We start from the raw sequence: 17,275 nt of genomic DNA on the forward strand, positions 1-17,275 counted from the left end.
AGGCCCTACCAAATTCACGGCCATGAAAAATGCATCATGGGCCGTGAAATCTGGTCTCCCCCCATGAAATCTGATCTTTTGTGTGCTTTTACTCTGTACTATATAGATTTCACAGGGGAGACCAGCTGTTCCAAATTGGGGGTCCTGAGCCAAAAGGGAGTTGCAGGGGATCACAAGGTTATTTTAGGGGGGGGGTCACAGTATTGCCACTCTTACTTCTGCGCTGCCTTCAGAGCTGGGCGACTGGAAAGCAGTGGCTGTTAGCCAGGCACCCAGCTCTTAAGGTAGTGCCCTGCCAGCAACAGCGCAGAAGTAAGGGTGGCAATACCATACTATGCCATCCTTACTTCTGCGGTGCTGCCTTTAGAGCTGGGCTGTCGGAGAGTGGCGGCTGTTGACTGAGGACCCAGCTCTGCAGGCAGCAGCGCAGAAGTAAGGGTGCAATACCATACTGTGACATCCTTACTTCTGCACCGCTGCTGGCAGTGTCTCTGCCTTCAGAACTAGGCTCCTGGCCAGCAGCCACCGCTCTCCAGCTGCCCAGCTCTGAAGGCAGTGCTGTCACCAGCAGCCACGCAGAAGTAAGGGTAGCAGTACCACAACTCCCCCCCCCACACACACACACAATAATCTTGTGACTTCCCCCACAACTCCTTTATGGGTCAGGACTTCTAAAATTACACCACCATGAAATTTCAGGTTTAAATAGCTGAAATCATGAAATTTACGATTTTTAAAATCCTATGACTGTGAAATTGACCAAAATAGACCACTTATTTGGTAGGACCCTATTTGTACATCCCACCCCATGACCACTATGATAATCTAACCTGACCTCCTGGATAACACAGGCCATAAAATTTCACCAAGTGATTCCTGCATCAAGTCCATAACTACAGCATGAAACGCTGAAGCATGTGCTAAATGTTAAGAATCTGAGTAGTCCTATTGACTTCCGTGAAGCTCTGCTGAGTGTCTGGCCCAGACACAAGGGCCAGGTCTCTGCTCTGAAGATTTTACAATCTAAGGGCCATGTTATGCCACATTTACATTGCGTAGGACATTATTTCACAAGCAAGCCCATAGTGAGTGACTGAACCTGGCCATAAATAGACAGAACAGGGGATAGGCTGCAGCAGATAACATTAGTCTTAGAAAGGTAATAATTAATGAGCTTGTATGCATAAATTTTATACATCTGAGAGTCTAGCATTGGAGGCCCATAATTAAGGGCTATATTCTTCCTCCCTTTCTCACAGTTATACTCAGAAAAGAGCAGATTTGTTGTGTAAGAAGATGGCAGTTAAGGGACAGAGTCATTATATCTTGGAGAGAAAGTGAGCTCTGACATCCAGGCAGGCAGAGCCAGTTTCAAAGATAAGGTGTTGAGCACAAAGGATGCTACCCTTTCTCTCTCCATATGGTGACACAAAAGGCTCGCAAGAGGACTTGTCAGCATGGAGAGCATCACCCAACCTCCAAGTGGCTGGGTATAGCTACAGCAGTACAGAATGGCTATCAGGTTCCACCCCCAAGGTTACTGCATTTCACCGGTGTGCAGCACATAACACCTTTTTGGTTCCTACTATACAGAAATTAGTATATAAGGGCCTGATCCCAAGCCCATTATAGTCAATGAAAGTTGTTCCATGGATTTCAATATGCTATGGATCAGGCCCTAAATGCATGGGTTTTATTGCCATTAATGATAAAAGTGAAAACTGTAAACCAGAATGAAGCAAAATTATGTCCCCAATGTCACTTGCCAAAGTCTTCATTAGTCAGCTTATTAGCGAGCAAGCTGCCTGCTTTACTATTTGCCCATTTGTTCCCTACTTTGTTAGTGTCACACACGTTCTGGTTAGTTTTACTGTCTCTTCCACCCTTTCCCCTCCTCTTCCCTTTTACCCCCTTCATCACAACATGTCACAGTCTTTATTTTTTTTTTAAAAAGGACAAATTGCTCCCATATAAGCTGTAGCTGTAAAGTATTGGGTAGGGACTGGGCGGGACCTACTAAAAATTACAGGGAACTTTGCCTCATTTGTATGATTTATGTTTATCAAAAATATAGTGAAAATTATAGAAAAGATGGGGGGAAAGGGTAAGCTGTACTTTCATATCTATGGGGCAGTGGAAAAAAACCCCAACTCTCCTCTAATTCTTGCATTTCTCCTTACTTAAAAATAACTCTTAACCCTGTCACAGGGTATTAAAAATATTTCCCCTCCATTTTCCCTTGTGTTATTCCCCCAGGCCACACTGCAGTCATCTACCTAGGACTGAAGTAGTGAAAAAATGAAAACTCACCCTTGGCTTATGTGTAAAAGAAACTAAGGACCTGATCCAAAGCCCTTTGACATCAAAGGATTTCAGTAGGACACCCATTGACGGCACTGGTCTATGGTTCAGACCTTAAGGGAAAAACTAAAGCAATCCAAGTTAAATTATTTTCTTTTTTCATGCTTCCTGTCAGTGGTTCATACAAACAGAGCACAGTCACTGCCCCACTTGACTAAAACCATAGAAACAGCATGTGGTATTAGCAAGCCATATGATCTGAGGTGCTGGTTTTGTGCTGTTTGACACAGCAGAAAGATGCTGGTTTCCCTCACACCCCTCCCTAAATATTTTAGACACAGTTATATCTGGAGTTGAGGGGCCTTCACAGGGAATGACCCATCAGCAGCTCCCTTCTGTTTATAGTGAAGGTACTTGAGTGACTCTGCCAAACACCACGCTGGCACGGCAAGCTGTCCCTCAGGTAAGTAAACCCTGTATCATTTAGGGCTATAAGATTAAAACTAACAACTTGAATTCTACCCAGAAATTCACTGAAGAGTCCAACTGGAGCAGGCTTGGGGCCAATATGGGGAAAATGTAGTGGGCTTAAAATGCAGAGAAACTCACATCTATGTTTAGAGGCTTGGGGCCCCCAATGCATATGAACAAAAAAATTCCACTGGCCTTGTGATGTTTTTAAAGTAAACTATGAAAGCAAGAGCAGGAACTTCAAAGAAGTTCCTGATTTTGAAATTGTCTGATGTAAAAGGTGTTAGCCTAAGGGGAGGATAGTGGAATAGCCTGTTCTCAAAGACGCTCTACAAGAGGTCAAATGCTGGTCTGGCTCATATGGCTATTTTTTCTAGTTGTATAGTATATTGTGTAAACTAAATATAACGTAAAGATGCAAAACGCTTCCAGAAATGTCATTTGCTTGGATGCAATCCATGATTATGTGAAAACATTTACTTTGGGATCTAAAAGCCCTGGGTTACGTGGGTGTTCTGCACATTTTGCCTTAGAACTTATACCATGAAGCCAGAAACTACTGGAGTGGCTTCATTTTAAATGTGTTACACTGATGTAGTGGCATGTATTGTATATGTGCAGCAAATGCATGTGGGTATATATGCCAGTGGGGAGGATAGATGGCCATTTATTTACACTCCAGAAGCTGCTACCTTTTAAAGATTTTTTTGGGAAGTCCCTGAACATGTTGAGAATGACATCAGGAGATTTCACTGAGCATCACAACTGCCACAGAAAATGGATTGCTGCAGAATTCTTAGATCCAGATGCTGATACCCTTACTAGGGCAGAGCAATACCTTACTCCAAGAGTAATAATAATTGAAGTCATTGTTGCAACGCACCGTATATTCAACTAAGCACTAAGTTTTGTAGGATCGGGGCCCAATTGCTCATAATTACGGTGACCAAATAGCAACTGTGAAAAAACGGGACAGGGTGTGGGGGGTAATAGGCGCCTATATAAGAAAAAGCTCCAAATATTGGGACTGTCCCTATAAAAACAGGCCATCTGGTTACCTACTCATAATCAGAATGCAAATTAAAGAAAACTTTTTTATAGAAAATAAAGATCACAATACAGTAACAGAATTCTCTTGATTCAATAATTGCCATGCGAATCATTAAATTGATACCAATTTTAAGACAATTTGGAATCCAGCTCAGCTGTACCAGGGTAGGAAGAATATACTTGTTATTAGTGTGACTGGACCATATGATATTTTCCACTGACATTTTTCTAGCATGGCAGGCTGTGGTGTTAAAGAGAAAAACTTCAGTGGCTTAACTAGTCATTTTTTCAACAGTTGAATGTATCACTTATAAAAGAATTATAATATTCTTGTCCCTGTCAAGAACTGTTTATCTTTAATAAAGTAAGCAACAAAAGTTCTTCAATATTCTTACAATAATTGTTTAAAAAACTACATCATGTAGTTGAATGACTACAGTGGTTTTGGCCCAAAATATTATTGGTTATTAATAATATGTCCAAGTCCATAGTCATTACTTTGTTCTTAAGCAACAGTCCCATTAAGGTCAAGGTTATACTATAAGGGGCAATTGTGTAATGGCAATGGCTTTCTCTGGATTCAAGCTTCCCAAAGTATGGAGGTATTTGAATCACAGATTTTGGTTTGGTCTCATCTCTAAGCCATACCTTGTGTGTTCATGCTGAGGGAGGAAACTGGAACATGGTATCCTCTTACCATGGCCAGCCTTGGCGCTTTTGCCAGGACTGCAAAATGTTTTGCCTCCCACAACTCCATCTGCCACCTTCTCTGGAAAAAAAATTGACTAACTCATGTTCCACTGTCCCCCCAAATAAAATAAATGACTCCTGTCCAGTATGATTCCATTTCATTAGATATAATTACACATGCAAAACTACTGCTACTACAAAAAAAATAAATTTGCAAAGTCAAGCACTCAAAAATTAGGAAATGCCAGAATCAAGATTGCCTGCGTAACCTTAATTCAACCCCCTTGTACATATACATTATGATACAGTCTTTAATTACATAGTCACATTCCATCTTTTCCACTAGATCCCTGCCTAATTCAGTGCACATGGGCAAAGCAACATATTTTTCTCTAACCGCATTCTCAAAAGCAGCGGAACCATTTTTGCTGAAATTTTAAAGGAGAATTCAGCCTGAGGCAGGCATTTAGTGTTGAAAATTTCAGCCTGTATGACTAAAGTTTGGTGAAATTATAAACAATTGGAAAAGGGTCTTATAATGGGAAATATTGGGCAACCTTAACTATATGCAGTACTGCTAGCTCTGCCTTTAGTGTGAATGAATAATATAAACAAATAATACATTTTCATAAATAAACAGGGTCACCTTATGTCCCTGAAACCAAGGACATCCTTGAAATCAGGGTCTGTCCCTGTGTTCCTGTTTGTTTTACAGTAAGCTACTCAGTCTAATACTGGTTTGAGTAAAATAGCATGGGGAAATGAGTGAAACAGAATCTTTTTACAAACACAGGATAAGATTCCACGCCTGTATTAACTCAGAAAATAAAATGAATCTTTGAATGTTTCAGAAAGGTCAGTGGGGAAAGGGAAATTACAAGAGGAAAACTGGATCATTGGGGACACTTTAGAGATATACTCTAATTATGTATTTCAGTTTTCTATCACTGTTGTACATTAGCAGATGGATCAATGAATGCTTTTCTAGTGGCATGAGAAACTATTATCTAGGCTCTAAATTCTACCACCGCTCTGACAATTATTTTGTTTTATATTTGTTTTGTTTTTAAGAATAATGCAGTTTTTTCAGACCACATTTTTCATAGTGCATTTAATCATCATACACTTAAACTGGAAATTGGCCAAATTTTAATGCAAGCAAAGGGCTTTTCCCTGAAGAGTGCAGATCTGGATAACTGTACAGAATAAATAGGAGTGGGAGAAGTCAAGAGTTTTGGATTCTGCGAATTTTCAAAAAGGATTCTGAGTATAAACAGAACAGAAACAATAAAAACTATGGAAGGACTTGGAGAATAAAATTAATCTAAGGATGGAATTCATTCACTTCCACCAAATACCTAGAGACACTTTGTGCTAGATTCTACCACTCACATTGATAGCAGGGGGACTACATGTGGAGAAGCTGCTATGCAGTGTGAGTAAAGGGAATGAAATCTGGCTCTTTGCTATGTACATATGGGGCCAAGCCTTGGCATTTGGATTTGGATTTGGATCCAAACTTTTCCAGTTTTCAGGACAGGGAACAGGATCCAGAGTCCCACTCTAATTCTATGAATAATCAAAATCTGAAAAAAATATCCTATTTGCTCTATCTGCAATGATTGATAGATTGATGGATGTGAAATCCTGGGCCCCATTGTTAGAGCCCTGCATGGATACAAAATTTCTATCTGCATCTTATCCACGATCCGCAAACATGGACCGTGGATATAAAGTGGATATCCGCAGATTTGCAGTTAATGTGAGTTTTGTCATTTGTTTCAATGAGCCCAGGAGTTCACCCTAGATTTGGTAGCTACACTTAGACTATACAAAGCTTGTCATCTGGACTGTTCAACACACAGCAGCTCAGTTTTCTTTGCTGACAAATGCCGTTTTTAAAAATGAATTATATTGAAATCCCCCTAATAAGATAATTGTCCATATTGTTAGCTAGACAGAGTCACACATTTTAACTGCATTTCCTGGAAAGTCAGAATACCCTTTGTTGAGACTTGTCACAAAACGAGAACCACTAATTTTGCCCTTTTGTATTTGTTTCTTATAAAATGTCTAGATCTGATTCCTTCAAATTAAAAACAGCCCAACACAAGGAGTTAAATGAAAACATTTTTGTGATCAAAATTAATGGGCCAAATTTATCACCAGTATCACAACTTAAACTTACACCCAAGATGAATTTAGCCAAATAATTTTTCTTAGGTTTATAAAATTGATCAAATATCATTTGTCAAAGTGGATGACCTTTGCAAAATTATTTTGTCACTTCTTGGAGCAATGGTTTTATATCCATGTCTGTTCTCATACTTCAAAGCTTCTGCTGCATCACAGACCTCTTCAGATGACACCTCTAAATGTAGTGGCAGCGCTTGTAATCTGTTATAGATAACTTCTTATGGCGAAATAGGCCAAAGCTCATTCAAAACACAAAGTCTATGCATCAGCTACTTATCTTTGCGAAACACATGTGTAACCACTATTTACTTCATAGCCACAAAAATGTGTCTTGGAGTCCAACTGGAGCTGTGTGAAGACATTGTCATCACTGTGAAAACTGGCAATGTGCTTTCATTTGTTTAATAGATGTGTGACAGAGATGGAAAACCAACTGGCTGAGGTCAAATTACTGAGCCACAAGCCTCAGCTGGGCACAGAGCACAGCTAAGGGTTAGGGCAAAAATGACTTGAAGCTGTCTTGATGCTTCCCTGATCCCTAGGGCAGCTGGGAGCAGGCATAACTCAGAGAAGGCTAAAAGCTGATCCTAATTACACCAGTGTGAAATCCTCATGTAGTTGCCATTATGGTAGTAGGGAAGGCTGAAGTGCAACACATTCTGGCCATGACCTCCTCCCACCCCAGCAGCACCCTATATAGATCTCATACCTCAGGATCCAGCAGGAGGAAGCATAGACCTGGCTACATCATCTGAACATCACACCAAAATAATTCTCAACTGTTTGTTTAGGGCAGCTTTAGGACCCTTTTATGCTGAAAATTCTTGTAATTTTAACGTGAGTTCACACTATTTGATATGTTTATTAAAGATCCAGCTTCTGGAGGCAAGTGGTTGTACGAGAATGTCAGCTTTCATTTAAAAAAATGTTTCTAGTCCTCCTGGTTGTAAAGAAAGGCCTGAAAACATAAACCCAATATATCCTTAAGTCTCAAAATCCAGAAGGCAACTACAAAGAATTCAAAAAAATGATTAATGTTTAAATCTCATGATTTATAAGACAATCTCAGGATTTTCTGGGGTCTGGCTCATGATTTTTGGCTGTTTGGGATTGGTAATACTACCCAATTATTCCCCCTCACCTTTCTGCAAAAGTTCAGGGATTCAGGGAAATGGTTGTAGTCCACCTCATTTTCTCATTCTGTTGGGAAGTATTTTGATTGTGAATTTCTTTTTTTCTCTAATGACTTAAAAATGGAGTCAGAGAATCTACTTCAAGTGTGCAGCTCATCCTCTCACTTCATATTAGTTAGCCTTTCCCTGATGTTTATCCCACAATTCATCCAGTATATAAACTCTACTATTCTGTTCTTCTAATGATCCTTGTAAATTTATTATATTTTCATGTATTTTTTTTTTCAGTTCAATGTTTAAATGTGGACCACTTAAAGAAGGCAATAAAAAGAGTTTTCATTCCTGGCATTTCTGCTCTGCTTCAGAAGTAGAGCCACAGTACAAAAGTAACAATAACATTCATTTATTTTTCCAGTTGTGTTTCCATCAGAAGCTGTAAGAAACAATGAGTGAAAATTATACCTGTCCAGAGGGCCTGCCTGAAACTCATAAACCAGTCACCAGGATGGTCCAATCACCAGCTGGCCTGGCGGCCAGGTCACAGGCTTACCGTTTCTGCCAGACTAGTCATCCCAGAGGAGGCCCCAGCTGTGGCCTCACTCACTCCTGTGCACGCCAGTTGCTCCCAAGGAGGTTACTACAGAGGAACAGGGTGGGAGGCAAGTAAGGCAGGGGGACCCAGGCCCACCCATTCCACTGAATCCAAACCCAAGCTCCTAGGGGTTTATCAAAGCATCCAGTCCATTATTGAGCTACCCCAAATTATGTTTTCCCCTTGGTTACTTCCTACTAGTCTGGAGCTCCTCAGTTTGCAGCATGGTCACCGGTTTAGCCGACGCTCCTCAGACTCTTTCTGGGCTTTCAGTTCCCAAAGGGGATTTGGGGGAATCAAAATCCCTGCTACTAGATCAGCCTTCACATATCCATTGCCATTCCTGACACACCTCTCCATACAAGCCTTATTTCCTGGTGCAGCAGCAGCATACAACTCCTTCCCCCCTTTCCTGGGCTACCAGTGTCCTTTTAAACTATTCCTCCACTGGGAAGCTGCCCTGCTCCTGTTGACGGGCAGGACCTCCCTAGTCCAGCATTGCTCTACTCCCAGCCTTGGTTCAGTGTGGGGCTGGTAGACCCCTTCACAATCACCTATGTTTCTTTATGGTGAGTGGGACTTAAGGGTTATATTTTGACCCTCTGCACAGGGGTGAATTTCAGCTCAAATATGCAGCACACCCAATGATCTCATTCACACAAGTGCATCTCCCTTACCTAGGGTTACTGCTGATTTATGGTGGTGTAAATGAGATCAGAATCTGTACGCATATGGTGACTGATGAATGCACACTCTGTTGGACGCCTGTGGTCTTTATTAACCTGGAAATTAAATACCTTGCAAATAGACTGTGTTGTGAGCTCGGAGAACAGAATACTGAAGACAGCATCTACATGACATGGGGGTTATAAACTGAGCCCAAAGAAATCTCAAAATGTGTGCCTGAAGTTAGTTCCTCTAAATCCATATTTCTTCTTCCTCTAGCCTCAGTCCCATCTATATGAGGTCAAATCTTTGAATCCTTCCTCTTCATTCCAGTCTGTCTTGAAGCAATCAAATCTATCTGCATGACATCCATCCGTCCATCTAGTTTTGAGTCTTCCAACCCTTCCCTTAGCCTCCACTTCTAAATTTAACACCCTGTTTTCTATATATTACTCTGATCTTCTTCTTTTCACAAGCCCACCATCTAAGCCTGAACTCCCTGAACTTTTCTACAATTGGTACCACCTTTACACTTCCCCTAATTTGTTTGTTTCAAATACAGTCCATCCTCCAAACCCCAAACATCCATTTTAACATGCTCATTTCCACTGTATTCAAGATCTGCTCCTGTCTCTTCTCAAGTACCCAACATTCAGAGCCTTACAAAAGTGAAGGCCTAATTACTATCTTGAAAAATCTTGCTTTTCAATTTGATAGGCATTATCTATCACAGATCACTCTGCTCACAATCTCTCTAAATCCATATTTAGGGACCTAAATAGATAACTTGATTTTCAAAGGTGCTGATACACCTGCAGCTCCCATTGACTTCAATTAACTATCCCTCATAGGTGACATGGGGGGCTCAGAACTTCTGAAAAATAAGATAACTTAATTAGCTATCTAAATATGGATTTTGGAATCTACTATTAGGCAATCAAACTTATTTTGTTATAAATTGTGATACTATTACAAAGCATTACCACAAAGTGGTATTTGAGATACTACACACAGACCTGTGGCTCAGTGCAGAAGCATTCACCATCAAGAACTTTGAGATTTTGTGTTCTGTGAAAATATCTAAATTCTTTTCACTATGTGTCTATTCGAACAAAATAAATAAATAAACACACACACACACACACACACACTTGGCATATATACTTTGCACTCTTCCTTCTGCGATAATTTTGGTTTCCATTATTCTGATGTGTCAGATTTTCCCCTATCTTTCTAACTTTCCTGAGCCCACAGATACAACATTCCCCAGTGGATGTCATTGGGTCCCCTGTTAATTATATGGGTGATAAACTTTTGCTCACTTTCCACTCTGAAACATGATCCATAATTAGTGGTTCTGGAGCCACTCAGGATGAGAACCTTTTAAGAATAGGCAATTTGATACTGATTTATTTATTTATGGTCATTATGATCAAGGAAGCTAACTTCTAAAGAAATACCACAACATAGGTAAAGCCTAGTGGCCTGAATCAGGGCCCACAGAAATTATTGAAAGATCCCCATTGACTCAAATGGGCTCTTGATCAGACCCTCTGAGAATAACAATGATTGAGTGACCTTAACATAAAGTAATAACTTCTCCCCTTTTAGATATATTTTCACCTCATTGTGTTATAAGCTGTACAGTACATTCAGCAGCAAGCATACAGATCATTTCAGTGTGCTCCAATATTCAGTCATTTTTAATTGAAGCCCTCCAATATGCTTTTCAGAATAACCTAGTTGCAAATGGGAGAGCACTATTCAATTTGCAACATGTTAACATCACAGTCAGAGCTATCTCTGTGTTATTTTTGCTAGAGTTCGCTGAGAAGTGTTCTTAAGTTTGAAGCTGTGAACTGGAAAGGCTCTAGCTAGTAAATGAACATCTCTGTGTGATCTTTGGCACACTTAAGGCAAAGGGAAAAGTTCCTCAGAGTTTGTTCTAGTGAGACATCTAGCTGCCCTTGCTTGCTAGGATCTTTCAGAAATGAAAATAAAAATGGTTTTATTCAAGTTGAAAGCTTCAAATGCCGTAAGAGGTTGATATTTATAATTAACAACGAATAAAAAAGATCAAATCTCTCTCTATAGCTCTGATTTAACAAAACACTTAAGCACATGCCTAACTTTAAGCATGTGAGTCCCAATGAAGTCAATGGGACTACTCATATTCTTTCCAATAAAGCTAAACAGGGGTCTATGTGAAAGACAAAGGGCCAAGTCTAATGTGTTGCATCTCCAGTGAAGGTTATGCCAGGGCTTAATTTGATCCAGAAAGAATAAAATTGTAGGTATTTATAATTTACAAGACTATAAATATATCAAGGGCTGTTTTGACATAATATCTGATCCTGCAATCCTAACTCTGGTTACATTTGCATTGTCCACAATGTGAGTTTACTCTGAAAAGGGAGTGCAAAACAGGACCCAAAGTGATTTCTTTTTTAAAGATGTCATCCAATCCCCAAAATACTTCAGCTATGTTCACAGTTTTCTTACTGGCAAATTTTGTTTCTATGATGCTTTATTCTGACAAAATATTATTATATTTTGGAGATTAAATGCTGTCCATTACTGTACCTATTATTAGTATTTATACTGGGCCCATCACTGAGTTATCTGGATAATAAGGGCTAGACTGTGGTATAGCATATAAAGTAATTAAAGAGAGTAAGTAATTCTGAGCTCATAAATGAACGACAAATGCTGTTAATAAATACTGACTACTGTGTCTGATTTGGCATGCATAAACTGCCTACAGAAAGGAACAAAGAACTCTGAAAAACTGGCCCTAAATCTTCATTATGAAGATAAAGTAAAAGAAGCACATGACTTGTATTCTGAAATTGATTATACATGCTTTGTTCTGGCAGTTCTGAAATAAACCAGCAAATATTATTTTAAAGAAGACAAGTTCCTTGAGGAACTGTGTCTGATTAGTTAATACGCACACGCAGTGGCCTGGATTAGAAAGCAAAATTACAATACTGTTGAAAATGAAAATGTGATCCATAGAAGTCAGCACTTTTGTAACTTGCTGCTGAATCATAACAACTTTATATGAGACAACCAATGACAGGGATCAAGAGAAATAGTGTGTGTGTGCATGAATGCAGGCCTTCTGGAAACTTTTGAAGTGTTATTCCTTAAATGGGTACCATCCTAAGAGGTTTTAAAGTAACTTTTCTATAAGATGAAGATTCCAGAAAACAAGATGTTCGATTTATAGGCTAGCTCAAAAATAGAAAGCTTACTGTAAATTGTTTTGTTTGTGAGAAGGATGATGCAGTTAAACATAAATTATTCAAATGTATTTTTCATTTTGCTGTTAGATGAATATTGAGTGACTGGCTATTGAAAAAGAACCCTAGCAAACAACTGTTTGTATAGGACTTTTGTGCTGAACCTTCTTTGAACTGGTGACACAATGTCATCTAAAGCCCTTTCCACTTGGATAAGACCAAACCAGTATCTTCATAAATTGTCTCCTGTGTCTGGCTTTTTTATATTTTTTTGGAGGGGGTCACAGGTTTACAGTCTTTGTGGTATCTAATACTGTGTTTTTTAAAAATTGCTGGTCTAAATGGGACTTTTCACAAAATTCATGCTTGCTAAGGATGATCTAATTCGAACCTGATTAGACCAAGGTGCATTGCTCCATGGTAGACCTCTTACCTGATTTTTCCTCAGATCTTGGAGGAAGGCACCGCAAGGCAATGTTAACTAAGTTTGCAAACTATAAAAGTCAAGGGTAAGACTGAGAAAGCTTATCTTTTGAGTCACCAAGACACCTAAGGAAAGACTGACTTTCCAGAATCTCCAAGACTTGGCCACTTTGAGGAGAGGAAGTCAAGATATTAAACACACTATGCCAGGCTCCCTGCACTTAAAGAAGGCTAGCAACAAGCGCTGTGCCAGAAGAACATCACTGCCTGAATCCTTGACTGCAGTTCTAGCTTTTACTCCATGCTTTCTTAATTTAATATTAGTAATAGCTAAGTTTTGACAACATTTTTTTATTTTAGTTTAATAAGTTTCAATAAAATGTATAAGACTGATAGTGAGTCCCATTTCTTTCAATAAGCAACATGGGTCAAGAACCTTTGAGTAGATGGGTGGTTACCAAGAAGTCAGCCTAAAACCATGAGCAGTTTTCTCTAATTAGCCTTTGGGTCTCACTTACAGGATAGGGAAACTGGGAGAATTTAAATCATGGAGCTCTTCCCATCTGCTTGGAAGTTGTTTCCATAGGCATTCTATACTTCCATTCAAGGCAATATGATATGATAATTTTTTATTCTGTTTGTCAGTTTTTATATTTCTGAATTTCTTCATCAAATCTGTTATCTTTCCTTAGATAATGAAGCCTTGCCCAAGTTCTGTGCAGATGTTCTGGGGTGGCTTCACTGTTGTACTAAAAGGAGTGCAAAGAAAAAGGCTAATATTAGATTTTGAAAATAAAGGTCTCAGACATAACAGAAGTAGGTTGTCCATCACTAACCATCATCTGCTTTGATCCACTCCAATAGTGGATCAATGTATCTCTGAAATTGTTCAACTATATGTCCTCTCTTTTTTTAATAGAGAGGGTCCTCCAAAATGAGTTGGAAGACAAGCACTGTCGCTGCTATTAAAAGCAGGATTTCAGCAACCAACATCAGTTATTTATGGTAACTACAGATTGTTTTCCATGCAAAATGTACATACAGACAGATACATTTAAGTATTTGGGAAATATTCAAAACAAGAGTTATTTTGAGGGTTAGGAAATAGCTTGTCTTACTGCTGCCAAGTGCTTTTGGAATAACTCTTCTGTGTGATGAAGTGGAATTAAAATGGAGACAAAAACATCCCCCCTCTCCACCCCCTGTTCAAGGCTATAAGGAGATATGAATTTAAAATGTTCTTCACCTTGTTACACTTGCACATCCAGACACCCTCTCCCTTCATTTTCTGCTCTGACATAGGGCCAAAGAGCTTCAGCCCTCTTTTTTGTCTCTCTCTCTCAGTACACTGGACAAGAAGGCTTACATACTTCCTCACTTCTCTCCCCCTGACTCCTTTAGAGTTACCTGTGCTTTCCTCGAGACATAAATTATGTGAATTTGAAACTGGGTGTAGGAGAGAAAGAACATGGCCACTGGTGGACATATGGTGGACGTGCTTGTAGACGAACCACTACTGAGATATGCATATAAAATGAGCAAGTAACTGCTTAGGTCCCAATCTATAAAAATACATAAGCACATTCCGAATTTTAAGCATGAAAGTTAAATGGGATTGAGTCAATCGGATTACTCATGCACGTGGTTAAATGCTTTGCTGGATTGGGACCTAAGCAATTACTTTCACCCTTTTCCTTCCTCACACCATTTCCCTGACTGTTTATTACCCTCCTATCAAATCACATCTAAAATTATATTGTGTGTCCTTTGGGACGGGGACTAGGGGCGAGGTCCTCAGCTGGGGTAAACTGCCATAGCCCCATTGACTTCAGTGGGCATATGCGGATTTCGCAAGCTGAGGAAAAAAAAAAAAGATGGGGCCAAATCCAATGTTCTTTAAAGTGCCTGGCACATTTTCAGGAACTACAGAAATGATCCTAAATAATAACCATAGCATCTGACCAGTCAATGGCAACCACAGCACATTCTTTTTTCCCTTCTGAATTTGAAATACAGCAATGGGACATACACAGAGCAAACTTTAAAGGTGACCTTGTGCACAATTATTCCCTAGATTTTTTTACAAGATGTAGGGCAGGATTCTCAGCTTCACCAGCAGCTACTTTGTGCTTCCTCTGCAGCACTAAGTGGCAGTCAAACTGCCCTACAGGGTAGCTGAGGATCCCCGTCAGCGAGGATTCCTCAGAAGGTGTAGAACCAGTTACACTAGCTCAGGGGTTTTCAAATTTCATTTGAAATTGCACCAAAACCCCCTTCTACAAAAAAAAATTACTACATGACCCCAGGAAGGGGACCAAAGCCTGACCCCACCCAAGCACTGCTGCCCTTGGCGGGGGGGTGGAGGGTGGGAATCCAAAGCCCAAAGGCTTCAGCCCTGGGTCAGGGGCCTAGCCCAAGCCCCACCGTCCCAGGCTGAAGCCAAAGCCTGAATCCTGCCACCCCAGACTGAAGCTCTTGAGCTTCAGCTTTGGTCCCGGTCAGTGGGGCTTGGGCTTCAGCCCTGGGTCCCAGCAAGTCTAACGCCAGCCCTAGTGACCCCATTAAAATGGGGTCACAATCCACTTTGGGGTTCCAACCATGGTTGCCAGGTTTGTATAATTTTTGGTGGTGCCCAGAACGGGTCCAAGCAGAGCCATCCCGTCCATAGGACAGACCGGGGCAAGCACCGCAGGCCCTGCCCTTTGTGGGGCTCCACACTTCAGGGGGATGCAGGTCCAGGGCACCCTGATGGGTTAGCATGGGGCCTGGCGCCAGCAGCAGCAAGCAACCTGGCCACAGCCTGACCCTGCTCCGTCCTCTCCCTGCCCCCCATTCCATCCCTTCCCCCAAAGCCTCTGCCCCCACCTCTTTCCAGCTTCCATCCCCTCCCCCAAACGACACCGGGAGCAGTCGCTCACTGTTGCTGGCACCAGACCCCCCCCGTTAACCCTCCAAGCTGCCCTGGAACCCGCATCCCCCTGAAGCACAGGGCCCCCAAAGTGCAGTAAACCCAAACATTGGTGGAGCTGGCCCCCATTCCTAAATATTGGTGGAGCATAGGCACCCCGGGTCAATATAACTCACCGCCTATGGTTATGACCCACAGTTTGAGAACTGCTGCACTAGCTCAACAGCACCCTGCATAAGAGCCATGTCAGGAGCAGGGAGGTGAGGTTCTAGAAGTTCTCCACAGAACCATTGCAGCCAGCATCTTTTAGAGTAGCCCTTCAATCTTCTGTGAAATTAGTATTGGCATCAAAAGCAAGGCCAAGTCTCAACTCTGATTAACATCTTTGCTTATCTTGTTTAACTTAGTAAACAAAAAACTATGACAGAAAAGTGCAAGGTGAGAGTGTATTTCAGTGGTGTTTACCCTGAATGTGAGTTAGAATTTCTAATAGAATAAAATTTCTACCTTTAAACAACTCAAAAATAAGAAAGTCTGGAAATGAGGATATACCCACTTGACTCATGCCAACTATTCCCTCTTCTTTTACTTTCACCCTGCAATCTAAACAGAAACAAATCTTGATAATTTTCAACCCTGCCTTGACTAAACTTCTCAAAAATACTAAAAATATACTTCAGAGGCAAACAAAATAAAATAAATGTGGAGTTTCTAAGTCAAGCAAGTTTGGAGACAAGCTAAACCAATAAAGTGTTAGAGTCATTTTAAAAAAGTAAATTAGAGCTACATTTTAAGAGAACCTTATTTTTAAAACTCGTATGCTGGTTTTTACCAAATCTACCAGGAAAATGTCACCCTGGGATGAGAGGTAGTATGCAAAATTTCAGGAAGACTGTTTTTTGCAGGGGAGATTAGAAGAAGACTGAAAACCAGGCATGTAATGCAGCACTATCTTTAGCCTTAACAATAGCCTTACCACTACTGTGTAACTTAAAAAAAAACACCTATATCTGGTACTGATGTTAATAGCATACATTAAAGTTAGCTCTTTGACATTAATGAGCATCAACTTCTACTTGGTGGCTGTCTCTGAGCCAAAGGTCAGACATAAAATATAGATTCTAATTCTGCAATCATTTATTCCTGGGTCTGGTTAACATGAGTAGTCCCATTGAATCCCCAAAGCTGACACTGTTTGACTTCACCACAGAAAGCACTATGCCTGCCCTTAAGTGTTTTCAGAATCAGGCCCTGTGTGTGTAACCTGACCTGTGGCTGATGGATTCCTGTCAGAGAGTTACCAAAGCAGTAAATGGAGGCTCTCACTCAGGCCTGATACAGTGCTTATAAAGTGAAGTACTCCTGTCCTTAGCAGCTGCAGCCTGTTTTCACAAATATCTGACATGTTTCTTTGGCCAACAGCCAGTTTGAGCTGTACCCAACACTTCTCCCAGCCTTCCTGTGGCTCCAGAATCCTTTGTAACTGCTACTTAAGACCCATGCCAAATCAAGCCTGTTGCTCTTTTCCTCCCCTTTATGTGCAGACATCCCACCCTAATTAATTAACCCAACAGTGACTTCATCTTTATGTTACTGTGGC

The sequence above is a fragment of the Mauremys mutica genome, chromosome 3 (assembly GCF_020497125.1).
Source record: "Mauremys mutica isolate MM-2020 ecotype Southern chromosome 3, ASM2049712v1, whole genome shotgun sequence".
NCBI classification, from domain to species: Eukaryota; Metazoa; Chordata; order Testudines; family Geoemydidae; genus Mauremys; species Mauremys mutica.